This window comes from Mobula hypostoma, chromosome 5 (assembly GCF_963921235.1).
Source record: "Mobula hypostoma chromosome 5, sMobHyp1.1, whole genome shotgun sequence".
Classification (NCBI taxonomy): Eukaryota; Metazoa; Chordata; class Chondrichthyes; order Myliobatiformes; family Myliobatidae; genus Mobula; species Mobula hypostoma.
The window spans coordinates 108,861,506-108,880,373 of NC_086101.1; positions in this window are offsets into that span (position 1 = coordinate 108,861,506).

Sequence of the window (18,868 nt, forward strand, 5' to 3'; positions counted from 1 at the left end):
ATAGTCATAGTCGTACTTCATTAATCCCGGGGGAAATTGGTTTTCGTTACAGTTGCTCCATAAATAATAAATAGTAATAGAACCATAAATAGTTAAATAGTAATATGGAATTTATGCCAGTAAATTACGAAATGTTCAGGACCAGCCTATTGGCTCAGGGTGTCTGACCCTCCAAGGGAGGAGTTGTAAAGTTTGATGGCCACAGGCAGGAATGACTTCCTATGACGCTGTGTGTTGCATCTCGGTGGAATGAGTCTCTGGCTGAATATACTCCTGTGCCCACCCAGTACATTATGTAGTGGATGGGAGACATTGTCCAAGATGGCATGCAACTTAGACAGCATCCTCTTTTCAGACACCACCGTGAGAGAGCCCAGTTCCATCCCCACAACATCACTGGCCTTACGAATGAGTTTGTTGATTCTGTTGGTGTCTGCCACCCTCAGCCTGCTGCCCCAGCACACAACAGCAAACATGATAGCACTGGCCACCACAGACTCGTAGAACACCCTCAGCATCATCCGGCAGATGTTAAAGGACCTCAGTCTCCTCAGGAAATAGAGACGGCTCTGACTCTTCTTGTAGACAGCCTCAATGTTCTTTGACCAGTCCAGTTTATTGTCAATTCGTAACCCCAGGTATTTGTAATCCTCCACCATGTCCACACTGACCCCCTGGATGGAAACAGGGGTCACCGGTACCTTAGCTCTCCTCAGGTCTACCACCAGCTCCTTAGTCTTTTTCACATTAAGCTGCAGATAATTCTGCTCACACCATGTGACAAAGTTTCCTACCGTAGCCCTGTACTCAACCTCATCTCCCCTGCTGATGCATCCAACTATGGCAGAGTCATCCGAAAACTTCTGAAGATGACAAGGCTCTGTACAGTAGTTGAAGTCCGAGATATAAATGGTGAAGAGAAAGGGAGACAAGACCGTCCCCTGTGGAGCCCCAGTGCTGCTGATCGCTCTGACGGACACATAGTGTTGCAAGCACACGTAATGTGGTCTGCCAGTCAGGTAATCAAGAATCCATGATACCAGGGAAGCATCCACCTGCATCGCTGTCAGCTTCTCCCCCAGAAGCGTAGGGCGGATGGTGTTGAACACTCTGGAGAAGTCAAAAAACATGACCCTCACAGTGCTCGCTGGCTTGTCCAGGTGGGCGTAGACATGGTTCAGCAGGAAGACGATGGCATCCTTAACTCCTAGTCGGGGCTGGTAGGCGAACAGGAGGGGATCTAAGTGTGGCCTGACCATAGGCCGGAGCAGCTCCAGAACAAGTCTCTCCAGGGTCTTCATGATGTGGGAGGTCAATGCCACCGGTAGGTCGTCATTGAGGCTGCTGGAGCGCGGCGTCCTTGGCACAGGGTCGAGGTAGGACGTCTTCCACAGTACAGGAACCTTGTACCCTCATTGGACCCTTCAAGATTCTTAAGAAAGTAAATCCCGTGGCTTATACCTTGCAGCACCCCAAGACCTTAAAGTTCAATCCCACTTTACACATTCCCAAATTAAAACCTAAATTCATCAGTCCTTTATCCCCACCACCATTAGCAACGCCGCCACCCAGAGAGGGAAAAGGGGATAAGAATGTGTGGAGGAGGGTGGAGGTCATTCCCGGAAGTTCGAGAAATCGATGTTCATTGCATCGCTACATTGACGACTGCATTGGTACTGCTTCCTGCACCTGTGTTGAACTCTTCGACCTCACCCACTTTGCCTCCAACTTCCACCCTGCCCTCAAATTTACCTGGCCCATTTCTGACACCTCTCTCTCCTTTCTCGATCTCATTGTCTCTATCTCTGTAGACAGCTTATACACTAATGTCCATTATAAATCGACGGACTCTCACAGCTACCTGGACTATACCTCTTCCCACCCGGTTACTTGTAAAAATGCCATCACCTTCTCTCAATTCCTCCGCCTCCGCCGCATCTGCTCTCAGGACAGTGCTTTTCATTCCAGAATGAAGGAGATTTCCTCCTTTTTCAAAGAAAGGGGCTTCCCTTCCGCCACCATCAACGCTGCCCTCAACTGCATCTCTTCCGTTTCACGCACGTCTGCTCTTATCCCATCCTCCCGCCACCCTACCAGGGATAGGGTTCCTCTTGTCCTCTCCTACCACTCCCCAGCCTCCGCATTCAGCACTTAATTCTTCGAAACTTCCGCCATCTCCAATGGGATCCTACCACCAAACACATCTTCCCTGCACCCTCCCATCTTCATCTTTTCACAGGGATCGCTCCCTACACGACCCCCTTGTCCATTTGTCCTTCCACACCGATCTCCTTCCTGGCACTTATCATAATCAGAACAAGTGCTGCACCTTCCCCTTCTTCTCGTCCCTCACTACCATTCAAAGCCCTAAATAGTCCTTCCAGGTGAGACGACACTTCAACTGTTAGTCTGTTGGGGCCATATACTGTGTTCAGTGTTACCGGTGTGGCTTCCTGATACAGTGGCATGCAAAGGTTTCGGCACCCCGGTCAAATTTCTGTTACTGTGAATAGTTATGTGAGTAGAAGATAAACTGATCTCCAAAAGTCATAAAGTTAAAGATGAAACATGCTTTTCAACATTTTAAGCAAGATTAGTGTATTATTTTTGTTTTGTACAGGTTTAAAGTGAAAAGAAGAAAGGAACACCATGCAAAAGTTTGGGCACCCCAAGAGATTTGAGCTCTCAGATAACTTTTACCAAGGTCTCAGACCTTAATTAGCTTGATAGGTCTATGGCTCGTTCACAATCATCGTTAAGAAAGGCCAGGTTATGTAACTTTCAAAGCTTTATAAATACCCTGTCTCCTCAAACCTTGTCCTAACAATCAGCAGCCATGGGCTCCTTTAAGCAGCTACCTAACACTCTAAAAATTAAAATAATTGATGCCCATAAAGCAGGAGAAGGCTGTAAGAAGATAGCAAAGCGTTTTCAGGTAGCTGTATCCTCAGTTCGTAATGTGATTAAGAAATGGCAGTCAACAGGAACGGTGGAGGTCAAGTTGAAGTCTGGAAGACCAAGAAAACTTTCCGAGAAAACTGCTCGTAGGATTGCAAGAAAGGCAAATCAAAACCTCCGTTTGACTGCAATAGACCTTCAGGAAGATTTAGCAGACTCTGGAGTGGTGGTGCACTGTTCTACTGTGCAGTGACACCTGCACAAATCTGACCTTCATAGAAGAGTCAACAGAAGAAAACCTTTCCTGCGCCCTCACCACAAAATTCAGCGTCAGAAGTTCGCAAAGGAACATCTAAACAAGCCTGATGCATTTTGGAAACAAGTCCTGCGGACTGATGAAGTTAAAATAGAACTTTTTGGCCACTATGACCAAAGGCATGTTTGGAGAAAGAAGGGTGCAGAATTTCATGAAAAGAACACCTCTCCAACTGTTAAGCACGGGGGTGGATCGATCATGCTTTGGGCTTGTGTTGCAGCCATTGGCACGGGGAACATTTCACTGGTAGAGGGAAGAATGAATTCAATTAAATACCAGCAAATTCTGGAAGCAAACATTACACTGTTTGTAAAAAAGCTGAAGTTGAAAAGAGGATGGCTTCTACAACAGGATAATGAGCCTAAACATACCTCAAAATCCACAATGGACTACCTCAATTGTCATGGTCCGGTCCGTTGACTCCTCATTTCGGTTAATTTCCTTTTCCCCATGTTCCACTGGGCTCCTTAATTAGGGCACCTGATCCTCATTCGAACCGGCAGCATAAGAACTCCGGCTTACATCTACTCGCTGCTAGTTCGTCAGCAGTGGGGCTATGCTCGTTCCAGGCTGCACAGAATCAGTCGAATCGAGAGCCTGCCGGTCGCAGTTCTTGGGTGAAGTCGAGAGCCTGTCTTCCGCTGTTCTTGGGTCGAATCAAGAACTTGTCATCGGCTATCCCTGAGTCGAGTCGAGAGCCTGCCATCCAGTTGAGATTGCCGGCTGTTTGCCGCTTCATGAGCTACCCAGAGTCGAGATACGAATGGACTGCGGTTGTTCGTTTTGGCGTCTCGTGTCCGGCTGAATATTACATGCCGTTTGACACTACTCCGAGCCGCGATACGCATTGTCTGTCGTTGTTTGTTCTTGTCGTCTTGTGTCCGGCTGAGTATTGCTAGCCGTTTGCCGCTGCTCCGAGCCGCGATACGAATTGACCGTCGTTGGAAAGTGTTGTCGTCTCCGTGTCCAGGTCCAAGTTCCGAGCCCCGGCTCGGTGTCCAGTTCAAGTACGAGTCCAAGTCAAGTCCAACTCCAGGCTCCGAGTCCAAGTCAAGTTCAAGTCCAGGCTCCGAGTCCAAGTCAAGTCCAAGTCCAGGCTCCAAGTCCAAGTCAAGTTCAAGCCCAGGCTCCGAGTCCAAGTCAACGTTCAAGTACGAGTAAGAATCCGAACCCGCTCTCCGTGCCTGTGTCCTGCACTTGGGTCCGCTTCCCAACGCTCCACTGCAACATCAAGAGGCGCAAGCTGAAGGATTTACCATGGCCCTCACAGTCCCCCGACCTAAACATCATCGCTAATTCTGTGCATAGATCTCAAAAGAGCAGTGCATGCAAAACGGCCCAAGAATCTCACAGAACTAGAAGCCGTTTGCAAGGAAGAATGGACGAAAATCCCCCAAAGAGGAATTGAAAGACTCTTAACTGGCTACAGAAAGCGTTTACAAGCTGTGATACTTGCCAAAGGGGGTGTTACTGAGTACTGACCATGCAGGGTGCCCAGACTTTCGCTTCAGGCCCTTTTCCTTTTTTGTTATTTTGCAACTGTAAAAGATGGAAATAAAAAAGCAATCTTGCTTAAAATATTAAAGAAATGTGTCATCTTTAATTTTATGCCTTTTGGAAATCAGGTCATCTTTTACTTGCTTAGCTATTCACAGTAACAGAAATTTTGACTGGGGGTGCCCAAACTTTTTCATGCCACTGTATATCGGTGAGGCACGACGTAGATCCGGCACCTTCGCCGAGCACCTACGCTCCGTCCGCCAGAAAAAGCGGAATCTCCCTCTGGCCATCCATTTTAATTCCACTTCCCATTCCCATTCCGATATGTCTATCCATGCCTCTTCCATGGTCTTGTCGGGAGGAGCAACACCTTATATTCCGTTTGGGTAGCCTCCAACTTGATGGCATGAACATCGATTTCTCGAACTTCCAATAATATTACTGCCCCCACCCCCCTTCACCATTCCCCAACCTCTTTTCTCTCTCTCACCTTATCTCCTTGCCTGCCCATCGTCTCCCTCTGGTGCTCCTCCCCAGGGCCTTCTGTCTCTTTCACCAATTTACTTACCAGCACTTTGCTTAATCCCTCCCCCTCCGTTTCACCTGTCGACTGATGTTTCTCTCTGCTCTCCTCCCACACTTTAAATCTACTTCTCAGCTTTTTTTCCCTCTCCAGTCGTGCCGAGGGATCGACTGTACATTTTTCCCCAGGTGCTGCCTGGCTTGTTGAGTTCCTCCAGCATTTTGTGTGTCTGTTACTCGGTAACTTCCAGCATCTGCAAACGTCCTCTTCTTTGTGATTGGACACCTTGGATTGGACTGATTTTATTAATTCTGACTGGTGGAAATATGTACCATGGTTCCGATCCTCACCGAGTATAATGTTAAATATTTCTGCTTCTTGCCCGTCAAGATTCATGATTATTTATTTTCACTCTTTACTACAGGAGTGTAAATGAGAAAAAATGATTGCATTGCGAATTCGATGCAGCATAAAAAACAATAAATGAAAGAACACAATTTAAAAAATATAAAAACAATCCAATCACACACAATGTACAATTAACTGTTGTGTGCATAGAGTGACTGTATGTACAAAAGGTGACGCTCGCTGAAATGTACTGTGTGAAGTGATTCACAACCCTCTCCAAATGAATGTTAACTTTCCAGCTGCTTTTCTTACCACCGACTCCTGGTCAGACCCCACTTGGAATACTGCGCTCAACTCTTGTCGGCTCACTACAGGAAGGGCGTGGAAACCACAGAAAGGGCGTAGAGGAGGTTTACAAAGATATTGCCTGGATTGGGGAGCATGTCTTATGAGAATAAGTTGAGTGAACTCGGCCTTTTCTCCGTGCGGTGACGGAGAATGAGAGGTGACCCTATAGAGGTGTACAAGATAATGAGAGGCATTGATCGTGTGGATAGTCAGAGGCTTCTTCCCCGGGTTGAAATGACAAACACGAGAGGGCGTAGTCTTAAGGTGCTTGGAAGTAGGTACAGAGGAGATTTCAAGGGTAAGTTTTTTACGCAGAGAGTGGTGAGTGTGTGGAATGGGCTGCCGCCGGCGGTGGTGGAGGCGCAGACGATAGGGTCTTTTAAGAGACTCCTGGATGGATACATGGAGCTTAGAAAAGTAGACGGCTCTGGGTAAGCCTAGGTAGTTCTAAGGTAAGGACATGTTCGGCACAGCTTTGTGGGCTGAAGGGCCTGTATTGTGCTGTAGGTTTTCTACGTTTCTATGACTCAACCTGTAAGTTAACCTTTATTGAATTAAATTGACTTTATTTCTTACATCCTTCACATACATGGGGAGTAAAATTCTTCACGTTACGTCTCCATCTAAATGTGCAATGTGCAATCATAGTAATTTATAATAAACAGAACAGTCAATGTAATATAGAGCACACTCAGCGTGAGTTCATCAGTCCGATGGTCTGGTCGAACAAGCGCCCGAAACCTGTCGGTCCTGACTTTTATGCTGCGGTACCGCTTCCTGGACGGTAGCAGCTGGAACAGATTGTGGTTGGGATTGCTTCGATCGTCAATGATCCTACAGGCCCTTTATACACACCTGTCCTTGTAAATGTCCTGAATCATAGGAAGTTCACACCATGGCAAAGGGTGGTTGCAGACGGGTCATATTCTGCATGAAGGCCGGTGACCAGTGGTGTGCCTCAGGCATCTGTTCTGGGACCCTTACTCTTCGTGATTTTTATAAATGAGCTGGATGACGAAGTGGAGGGATGGGTTCGTAAGTTTGTTGATGGCACGAAGGTTGGAGGTGCTGTGGATAGTGTGGAGGGTTGTCAATGGTTACAGCGGGACATTGATAGGATAAAAAACTGGACAGATGGAGTTCAACCAAGAGAAGTGTGAAGTGGTTCATTTTGGTAGGTCAGATGTGATGGCAGAATATAGTATTAATGGTAAAACTCTTGGCAGTGTGGAGGATCAGAGGGATCTTGGGGTCCGAGTCCATAGGACACTAAACGCAGCTACGCAGGCTGACACTGTGGTTAAGAAGGCATACCGTATGTTGGCCTTCATCAGTCGTGGAATTGAATTTGGCAGCCGTGAGGTAATGTTGCAGCTATATAGGACCTTGTTAGACCAGACCCCACTTGGAGTACTGTGCTCAGTTCTGGTTGCTTCACTACAGGAAGGATGTGGAAGCTATAGAAAGAGTGCAGAGGAGATTTACAAGGACGTTGCCTGGATTGGGGAGCATGCCTTCTGAAAACAGGTTGAGTGAACTCGGCATTTTCTCCTTGGAGCGGCGGAAGATGAGAGATGACCTGATGGAGGTGTATAAGATGATGAGAGGCATTGATCGTGTGGATAGTCAGGTGCTTTATCCCAGGGCTGAAATGGTTGCCACAAGAGGATACAAGCTTAAGGTGATGGGGAGTAGGTACAGAGCAGATGTCAGGGGTAAGTTTTTTTTTACGCAGAGAGTGCCTAATACGTGGAATGAACTGCCGGCAACGGTGGTGGAGGCGGATACGATAGGGTCTTTGAAGAGACTTTTCTACAGGTACATGGAGCTTACTAAAATAGAGGGTTAAGGGTAATACTAGCAATTTCCAGGGTAGATAACGGTGCGGGTTGTCAGTAGACTGGTCATAAGATGGTGTCCCGCGGGGTCAAAATGGGACACCACCTCCTGTCTGCATTTAACGAGGTATGTTTTCCCTGGAAGGGGAACTGGAGGGTTTTATTTGTGGCTCGTGGTACATATAGTAAAGCAGTAGTACGAGATAATTTTACAGAAAGAGAAAGCGATAGATAGCTTGAGAAACGAGCTGGAAGTACAGAGCCAGCGATGCTTTACCATGGGGGAGGCAGCTCGGTCAGAGCACACTAGGCTAAAGAACTAGAGGATAGGAGTACAGAGACAGCCTGTCAGCTATTAAAGGTGCAGCAGTTAGAACCTGCGCATAGAAATAACTGGTGACTGGGATCCGTTTAAGTCCGAGTCCTGATAATGCGGGGTGGTGACTCCAACATGTGGACGGGGGATGGGGACATTTGGTTAGATAGTGAAAATGGGGAAGAGAGGTAAGAAAAGAGCCCCAGAATTCCTCCTCTAATTAAGAACCCGCAAAGGTGGTATGCAGTCTAATAGCGAGTAATCGCGCTAGTCGCTTTTCGTGAGGTCGCAAGACCCTGTTGGACATTGTTAATGCAGAATGTTGCAAGTTCGATTCTCTGATTTATTTGCGGACGGCGGGGTGCTGCGTGATCTCGGTCACAGCGAGGATTAGGCCTCAAGCCGCGATATCGACTGTTTACAACAGCCCAGGAGAGAGGCGTCCGAAGCGGTGCAGCGCGGCGTACAAGCTGGAGTCAGAGCTGCCCGACAGTATTCGCTTGGCAGAAGACAAGCCGCATCGTGTTCAACTGCACAATTTCGCAACACTCATGTACTCGGGGTCTTCCGACTATATTTTTGCATGACTGTACTAATATCTTATATTTGCTTGCGATCTTATATGTGACTTGTGCTGTGTGCAGCTGTTGCCTCTGACCTTTGCACCTTGGCCCCGGAGTAACGCTGTTTCGTTTTGCTGCATTCATGGATATTCATGTATGGTTGAATGACAAATAAACTTTAATTGAACTTGAACGATCTATCATGGCATGGAATGTGAACTGTTGCTTCTGAACATGAAACAAAGTTACTTGCACACAGAGCAATTACTGTCAGACACCGCTGAAAGTTTTAGCTATCAGCGGTTGAATGGGCGAAGAGGGTGTGATCAAATTTCTGGTATATTTTACTGTCATCTCTGCTCTTTCTTATACTTAGCCAGTCTATTTCTACGCGCTCTTAGGGACATGATTGGTTTGAAATTGTGGAAGAGATCTGAAGTGAATGTAATTTTCCCCTCCTACTTAATTAGATCTGTAATTAGAGTAACGTTTGGAATTTCAGGAACAGATTTCTGTCCAGAGGCCCGGAGGATGGTGTATTAGGGAATATACTGTCGTTTTGTGAGTGTGACATATGCATCAGCCAAACGTTAAGACAGTGGGGCATGAGGAGGTTGGTAGACTGCTGTAGTACATTGTGCAGAAACTAGCGACTGATAATTTTGGGTATTATGGTGTTACGTTTTATATGTAGCAGAGGGGCACCCGCAGGGATTACACCAGTTTGGGGACTGGGTGTCACGGTTTTGTGACTTTCGGAGGGTTGACTGTTGCAATAAGTGTACATCTCAGCTGTTCATCAAAATCTCCTCACCTGACCTAGCTAGAGATTGGCCCGTTTAGGAAGCATTGCAGCTCCTCCCACGAGCTGCCGCTTAGATGATGGCGCCACTGGAGAATAAATCTAGTGCGCTGAAAGAACTTGCTCTCTGGTTGACCGATGGACCAGCTCACGGATGGTGATATGGAGACGTGGAAGTGTGCTGCCATAAGAGAGGACCTGGGCGCAGACTTCAGATAACAGTTTGTAACTGAATGTAACTTGAATGGTTTACGGAATGCTTCGTGTTTGACGTGTCCTGTAAATAAACGGGTTTTCCGAATCTACCTGCATATTGAAATCCCCCAGCAGAATTGTAATAGTGCCCTTATTAACGTAACTTTTCTATTTCCCTTTCAAATTTATACCCCATATCCTGTCCTGAGGCCCGTATATATTGTCCATCAGGGTCTTTTTATCCCTGAAGGTGTTGAACTCTACTCATAAGGATCCTACATTTTCGACGTTAAGATACTTCTTTCTGATAATTTGACTTTTTTTTTTGCCAAGGGTGCCATCCCAGCCCCCCTGCCTACGTGTTTGTCCTTTCGATACAATTAGAATCCTTGGATTTTAAGCACTCAACTGTGATCTTCTTTCATCCATGACTCGGCGATGCTCACAGTATCACACGTTCCATGGTTACTGCGCTACAAGATTATCTATAAATTGGCGCTGGCGATACATGGCAACGTTTTGCAAGCAGCTCGCAAAAGTCCTAGGTATATTTCTAAATTACTTCACCTTGTAATTTCCCTTTAAGTCGCGTACTTTTGAACAGTCTAAACGAACTGGCGGTTTTAAGATATCCTGAAGGACTCAGCAGGCTTGTCTGTTGGGAATTCAGATACATTCTGATCAGAAGATAAGTTGGCCGGGAGGACTCCAGGCTAGACTAAAATGGCAGGGTGTAAAACATCCTCTACTGAGTACTTTGTTAGCAGATATACAGTCACCAGAGAACAAGACAGCGGACGTGAGGGGGAAGAATGTTAAATTGGTGGGAAATGAGAGATTGCTGTGTCTTCTGTTTCACGGAGACATGGCTTACCTAGTGCAAGCCATCCCAGCCCCTCTGCCTACGTGGTCAGCATTGAGGGCTTCTCTATCTACTGGATGAAACGAAGAGAGCAAAAGGTAGGGATCTATTGATAAAGATGATATAGGGTTACCATGGTCAGTTAAACAATAGCAGCTATTTCTCGGCAAGAAACCGCTGATGATCAACAGATGCACTAAGCCATGCTGAGCCATATTGGTTCTTGGAGTTAGACGGTGTTTCAAGGGCCCTGTCTCTTTGTGCAGTCATGCATATAGATAAGGCCGGCCCCAGCTTGGTATGTGTGGGAGTACGTGAACAACTATATCTTCTGTAAGAGGAACTGCCAGTTAGTTGGTGGACGGAGCAGGAACAGTCACAGACTGCTCCTGTTTGAGCGACTAACTGAAGTGCTCCGGAGGCTTTGAATAAAGGGTTTATACTTGTACGGTCTCTGAGTGAGTTTATCCGGATTCAATTTCCACATTTGGCGCTGCGAGCAGGGTGCAAACATTGGGACTGTGATACGGAGGTGGGCTGAGTAAGCGACAGACCGAACATCCTGTCTACGGGGACCGATCGGACCCGCAAAGACGAATTGTCTTTGTCACTCGCTACGATACTGGCGTGAGTCTCTGCCCCTCGCCCAGACCTCAGCACAGGACCTTGATGGGACCCGGATCGAATCTGCCGAGAGACTCGTATAAGGTAGGACAATTATATGAAAATTGGACAGCTGACAGGTATCGGGTGAAAGTTAAAATCGGCTAAGAGTTAAAGTCGAGTAAAGAAAGACCAGGAGAATTGAACAATAGACACCATGTCTGGTAAAACAAAAATGATAAAAACCTTTAAATTGGATAGGTAGCACCTGTCGGGTAAAATTTGAAGTCGTCCAAGATTTAAAGTTGGGTAAGCAAAGCAGGAAAATTGAACAGAAGATACCGTGCGCAGGTATCGCGTAAAAATTGAAGTCAGGTAAGAATCAAGGTCTGGTAACGAAACCAGGATAATTGAGCAGTAGACACCGTGCCTGGTAAAAAGACAAAAACATGGGACAAAATCTATTGTGGGATAAAAATAGTACAGGGACTTCACTAGGCAAAAAGTATGAGTTGCTTCGTGATAAAGAAGGAGATTTACGTGCTTTAAGTGGTATTTTATGTAAGAAATTGGGGGACGAAATGTGGCCATAGGGAGGGACTTGGGATGTGACAAGCTATGATCAAGTCGTAAAAATGGTCTGGAGAAAGAATTGTGCTAACAACTGGAAAGCCTTGATCAAGGAATAAAACCAAGAGCCAAAAGCTACAAATGCAGAGATAAATAGGAAATGAGTTACAAGTTCCAGGGTGCATGTCTGGCTTACCGACCCTGTTTGATGAAAGTGATCGCGATAAAGACTGACTAGTAATAACTCCCGGGACCCCAAATTTCCTCAGGGTTCTCTGACATCGTGGGAGGAAGGGTGAAACAGAGGGGAAGGGGGAGGACAGATCCCCTATATCCAACCATCCCACGAGGTGATACTGAAGAACTGATAAGCTCAGTCCCCGAGAAAAGTCTCCCCGCCCGAACCCCAGAGACAGTTACCTACCCGAATGATTCCAAATCCCAGGGTGGGGGAGCAAGATCAGCCGGCGGTTATCCTTGTCAATGCCCCATGGAAGCCATAAGAGGTGACCATGATAATGAATCAGGCCCCTGACAGACCGGAGAAACCAGCGCTTTTCGCACAATATGTGCGGAGCACAATTCAGATGCACGACGATATCCCCCAGGATCTTTTCTGACTTTGTTGTCTGCGGACGAGGAACGGAAATGGAATGCAGAACTGGGATACCAGACTTACCAAGAACTGAGAGAGAAGTCGCCAAACGAGGAAGAGCAGACCAATCAGATAATCCAAAGGCTTGGAAAAGCACTTCAACAGTCTGTTAACACCACGAAAGTACGAGATTGTAAGCGGAAATGTAAGTCACAGTTTGAGGATAAAGGGGAAGCCTTTTAGGAACGAGATTAGGAAAAAACTTCTTCACACAGAGAGTGGTGAATCTGTGGAATTCTCTGCCACAGGAAACAGTTGAGGCCAGTTCATTGGCTATATTTAAGAGGGAGTTAGATAGGGCCCTTGTGGCTAAAGGGATCAGGGGGTATGGAGGGAAGGCTGGTGCAGGGTTCTGAGTTGGATGATCAGCCATGATCATACTGGATGGCGGTGCAGGCTCGAAGGGACGAATGGCCTACTCTTGCACCTATTTTCTATGTTTCTATGTTTCTATGAAACCCGGGGAATCAGGGTCGGATTACTGGGAGCGTTGTATCATGCTACGGGAATTATGCGGGGGACCAGATCTTCAATAACGGGAATACCACCCCTCAATTTAATGCGCTGCTGTTCCAATGTCTCGCTTTTAAGTTAGCCACGATGATTAAGACCAACAATATGGACTGGCCAGATAATAACCGTAATCGGATGCGGCGGGCCATAGTTTACCACTGGGATCCCAGAGCAGAGTCCAGACGCGCTTCACAGGGAGTTGTCGTCAAGAATAAACATGTCCAACGGGGTGAGGACACCGACGGGGTCAGATAATGGCCGGCATCGTGACCATACGCCGGAACCGGGAAACCGGGATTGGGATCAATTCCCTGATTGTCCATACCCCTCCCCTCCCCCCATATGATGACCCGTATGCTCCAGGATACAGCCAGGTGATGGCAATAAGGGGACGACCCCAAAGACCTTATCCCCCGGGCGAAGAAATGGGGCACCCAGAGATCGCCCATGCCCGGTGGAGCTCAGCCTAGAGTGTGTTTTACCTGTGGCCGACTAGGGCACTGGAATGCAAGGTGCCCTGGGGACAGTAGAGACGCCCAGTTCAAACCGGGCAGTCACCCAATTCTCCACGAACAATCCTTTTGCTGATCGACTCTAGAAAACGCTGCCCGTTGTAAGTAGCGACCCGCTAGAGGAGCCCAACATAATCCTTCAGGTAGCTGAAATTCAACTTCCATTATGATTGATACGGGGGCAACCACTTCCACCATCGATAGTGTCGGAACATGGATTCCGGCTTTCCGAGGCCACCATTGCCCTTTTGGGGTTCGAACGAACATACCAACGGACGCAACCCCTATGGGTGGAGTTTCAGGGAAGGCAGTGTATACACTGGTAACTGCGGCTTCTAATAGTACCCTACATCAGCCTGTAAATGTGCTCTCTTCCCACTCGGTGCTGGAGCTTTTGACCTCCCGACAGACACAGCACCTCACTCTGGCACGACAAGATCACTGTGAGACAGCCTTACTGAGCAACCCGTTGATGATATTTTCTCACTGCTCCACTTTAAACCCGGCCACCTTCCTAACGTCGCCACCGCAGGTTACAAGCAATTCTGAACATGATTGCGTGCTGTAAAATCAACTCACTACAGCTCGAGAAGAGCTCACGGACCAGCCCCTACAGGACCCCGACATAATCTTGTATGTCGATGGTAGTTCTTCCGTTGGCCCTCAAGGCCAGAGATGTTCCGGCTAAGCTGTGGTCACAGATGACATGGTGTTCGAGCAGGCAGCCTTTGTACCAGCCGTGTCAGCACAAAAAGCTGAATGAATGATTTGCCCTCAGTCGTGCCTGCATCCTCGCTGCCAACAAACGTGCAAACATCTACACTGATTCTCGATACGCCTTCGGGGTAGCTCATGACTAGGGAGCGCTTTGGGAATGCTGGAGTTTCCTCACCTCCTCAGGACATCGTACTAGCAATGCCACATTCGCACAGAATCTCCTCACTGCCTAGCAGCTTCCAAAAATATTGTCCATTATCAAATGCTCCGCTTATACCCGCCAGACTGATAAAATCTCCGCCATTAACACCATGGCCGATGAGGCTGCCAAAGCCGTAGCCCAGACACTCGAAATTATTGTCCTATCGGGGCCCCGCCAAAACCCCCTGCGCCTCTCAGACATCACGGGTGTGCCAGACATGCACGCCATACGTAGGTTCCAGGGGAACGTCCCTGAGGAGGAACGCAGACTATGGTCATAGATGGGCTGTAAGGAGGGTCCTGTGACGGGCCTCTGGTAGACCCCTGCGGGACACGTCTGCGTCCTTACCCAATTTCTACCTTCCTTGATTATATACATACTTGTACTCAGTTCGGAAAGGAGGAAATGGTAAACAGTTTGCTGCAATCGTAGCGGCATCCGAAATCGCAGCAAACGGCAACAAAGAGGGCAAAAGCATGTTTAATATGCTGTAAGAACAATGAGGGAAATGGGGCACCCTGTCAGTCGGGCGCCACTCCCCACCTGGAGGCCCCTTTTCATGTCTGCAAATTGATTTTATTGAACTACCTAGAGCACATTGTTACAAATATTGCTTAGTGATCATAGATGTGTTTAGTTGGTGGATTGAAGCAATCCCTGCCACGAATAATACAGCCTGACAGCAGCTAAAATACTGTTGGGAGAAATGATCCCCCGGTACTGGTTACCAGAAATATTGAGTTCAGATAACGGTCCCCACTTTGGAGTAAAGTTAAATGAGGAAATATGCAATGCCTTATCCATTCAACAACCAGTCCATTGTTCTCACCATACCCAAGCTGCAGGTATAGTGGAGAGGGCAAATGGTATGTTAAACACCAAATTGGCAAAATTTACGGAGGAAACGGGGCTTAATTGGTTAAAGGTATTGCATTCAGCAGTATTCCATATGAGGTTCAACCCCCGAGAAAAAACGGGATTGTCACCAGCTGAAATCATCTTCGGAAAACCCCTAAGGACTCCATGGGGTTCCGCGTGGCTTCCCATTCTTGATATAAACATGCTACCTCAATAAGATTCTCCGAGCCTTACATTCACAGGTACGTCTGGCATACAAGGAGGAAAATGTTACGAGAAGAGAAGGCGACTACCCCAACATCGAACCCGGGACTAGGTGCTAATTAAGAACTGGAGCCGCGGCAAACTAGAACAACGGTAGAAGGGACCATTCCAAATACTGCTCACCACGCCCACGACAGTCAAGTTGGAAGGACACTTGCGGAGGATATATCGTACCGACTGTAAAAATAAAATCACAGACTATGCAGCCTATTACGGACTTCACCATGCACTGGGCCGTTGCCATTTGCTTTCTTTTTGCAGGCTCCCAGTCACCTAGAATCATACATAAGGGCGGGAGCAGTGGCCACCGAAGACGCGGCAGCTCCCCACAGGTTAGAAACATCTTTTCCCCAAGGCCCACACAGGGATTAGTTCCCCAAATGCCATCGCCTAAACTTTCCCTACCGTCTGATTTTGCCCATAATACTTTCTTGTCCCTTTGCCACAACTATGCCAAACGCCAAGAAGCAGGGGCATGTTGGATATGTGAACAAGTACCCCGCATGGAAAGACTACAGTTGTCAGTGATCCCCCTCAATTCCAGCGAGGAACAGTCTGCTTGGGGATTCTCTAATAACACTGGAGTAGTGAAGACCAGAATTGAAAGGGGACCCGGAACGACTGCAAATGTCAGTGTTTTGAAGGGTGGTACCTCAGGTCCCCGTTGTATATGACCTCCTCCCCTGGAGCCTCTTGAGCAGACCTACGTGTGCCCTGCACCCGGGTGGCAAATACAACTTGTCACTGCAGAGCCAGGGGAAACTGTTCCTGGGGAACAGCACTTGCAGCATCTGTAATTATAGTGTTAATGGCGTGCTTTTCTCTCAGGCCATGGAATAGTACCCATTTGGTTTGTGGGGATAAAGCCTACTTGTGGCTACCCGGGGAAGTGGCCAACAGATGGGACCCACAGCCGCCCCAGAAGAAATGGAGCGGGTGCTGTTATCTAGGTTACCTAGTCCCCAACCTGAGGGTAGTGCCCGAGCTGTGGGATCACCGCCACTTGCAGTGGCAGAAACGGGGAATCACGGAATCAGAGAGGTTCTGGATGTGTTGCAAGGGCGTGGCTGGGGACGAACCCAAGTGCAGGACACAGATGCTGAGGCAGAGTCGTTAGGCACAGCACCTCCGCGAACGGGGAGCCGATATCCAGGAGACGATGCGAAGCCTAGAACTAACAGTTCTCAGGAATAGGACACAAGGTTTACTCTCACAAGGGTCGACCAACGAACTGGCGGCTTCTTGATGTGGTTACAGGCTTTTTATCCTGCCGTTTGATGGGAAGCAGGTGCGTGTAGTTAGTGGTACCTGGGAATGATTGGAATCTAAATGAGGCGATCGAGGCCCAAATCTTGAGGCAAATGGCAAGGTGGGAGATTGCCAGAAGGGACCATGACAGTACCCCCCCTCAATGGGAGCTTCCAGGCGAACCTCTCGGCCTGTCTGGATGATCCCGACGAAAATCCTGGATGAGGGAAGGGTCTAGGATGAAGGAGCGGGGGACCCAGGAACGCTCTTCTGGACCGTACCCTTCCCAGTCCACCAGATATTGGAGACCCCTGCCCCAACGGCGCACATCTAGTAGTCGTTGGACGGTGTATGTCAGATGGTTGTCGATGATACGGGCAGGTGGGAGAGTCTCGGCAGGGGGGACACAGCGGGCTGATGGAAACTGGCTTTAACTGAGACACATGGAAGGTTGGGTGGATGCGCATGGATCTAGGCAGCTTTAGGCGGACCACTGTGGGATTGATTACCCTTTCAATATTGAATGGTCCCAGGAAGTGAGGGGCGAGTTTCCTATGTTCGTTCTTGAGCGGGATGTCCTTGGAGGCCAGCCACACCATCTGCCCAGGATGGTACTCCGGCCCCGGGATGCGGTGTCGGTCGGCTGTCTTCTTATTTCGATTTGTTGATTTGAGTCGGGCCGTGCGCGTCTCCTCCCAAATCTCAAGGCACGAATGAATATGGTCCTGAACCGACGGTACTGCAATCTCTTCTTGCGCAGGAAACAGCGGGGGCTGGTACCCAAGGGAGAACTCGAACGGAGACCGCCCAATAGCAGAGCTCACCAGAGAGTTGTGGGCGTACTCAAGCCACGGGAGGCGGTCGCTCCAGGTCGATGGGTTGTTTGCCGTTACGCAACGAAGCGTCGCCTCCGGGTCTTGCTTTGCCCGTTCCGTCTGCCCGTTCGTCTGGGGGTGGAAGCCGGATGACAGGCTGACCGATGCGCCCAACGCTTGGCAGAAGGCCTTCCATACTTGCGAGACAAACTGGGGGCCTCGATCGGAGACGGTGTCCGCGGGGATTCCGTGGAGGCGGAAGACGTGGCGGACGAGAAGATCTGCGGTTTCCTGAGAGGAAGGAGGTTTAGGGAGGGCCACAAAGTGCACCGCCTTGGAGAATCGGTCTACCACGGTGATGACTGTGGTGTTTTCGCGGGAAGGGGGTAGACCGGTGGCGATGTCTAAGGCGATGTGTGACCGGGGCGACCAGGGACAGGTAGAGGACGAAGTAGCCCCGCAGATGGTCGATGAGAGACTTTTCCCCGGGCACAGATGGAACAAGCTGAGACGTAAGAACGGGTGTCCCCCTCCATGGACCCCCACCAAAAGTGCTTCCTCAGGAGAGCCAGGGTCCGATCACTCCCGGGGTGGCAGGCGAACCGGGATGTGTGTCCCCATTGGAGAACCTGGGACCTGACGGAGGCGGGCACGTACAGGCGATCGCAGGGTCCATTGCCCAGGTCGGGGTCGTCCCGCTGGGCTTCCTTTACTGTAGCCTCGATCTCCCAAGTGAGGGTGGCAACCACGCAGGAAGGTGGGAGGATAGTCTCGGGACTGAAGATGTCATCCTTGGAGTCATGCTAGCGGGACAGCGCGTCTGGCTTCCCGTTCCTGGATCCTGAACGGTACGTGAGGGTAAACCTGAACCGGCCAAAGAATAATGCACAACGGGCCTGGCGAGAATTCAGGCGTTTGGCGGTCTGGATATATTCAAGGTTCTTATGGTCTGTCCAGACGATGAACGGGTGTTCCGCCCCCTCCAACCAGTGTCTCCATTCTTCCAACGCCAGTTTGACCGCCAGTAGCTCCCCGTTCCCCACGTCGTAATTTCGTTCAGCGGGAGACAGTCGGCGAGAGAAGAAGGCACATGGATGTAGTTTTTCATCCGGGCCCGAACGTTGGGACAGTACCGCTCCCACCCCGGAGTCGGAGGTGTCAACCTCCACAATTAATTGACAGGAGAGGTCCGGTTGAATCAGAACGGGAGCAGGCGTGAAGCGCCTCTTTAGTTCCGCGAATGCTGAGTCCGCCTCGGAGTTCCACAGGAAAGGTGTGGCAGCTGAGGTTAAGTCGAGTCAGGGGAGCCGCTACCGGACTGTAGTTTCTGATGAACCGGCGATAGAAGTTCGCAAACCCCAGGGACCGCTCGAGTTGCTTGCTGTCCATGGGTTTGGGCCAC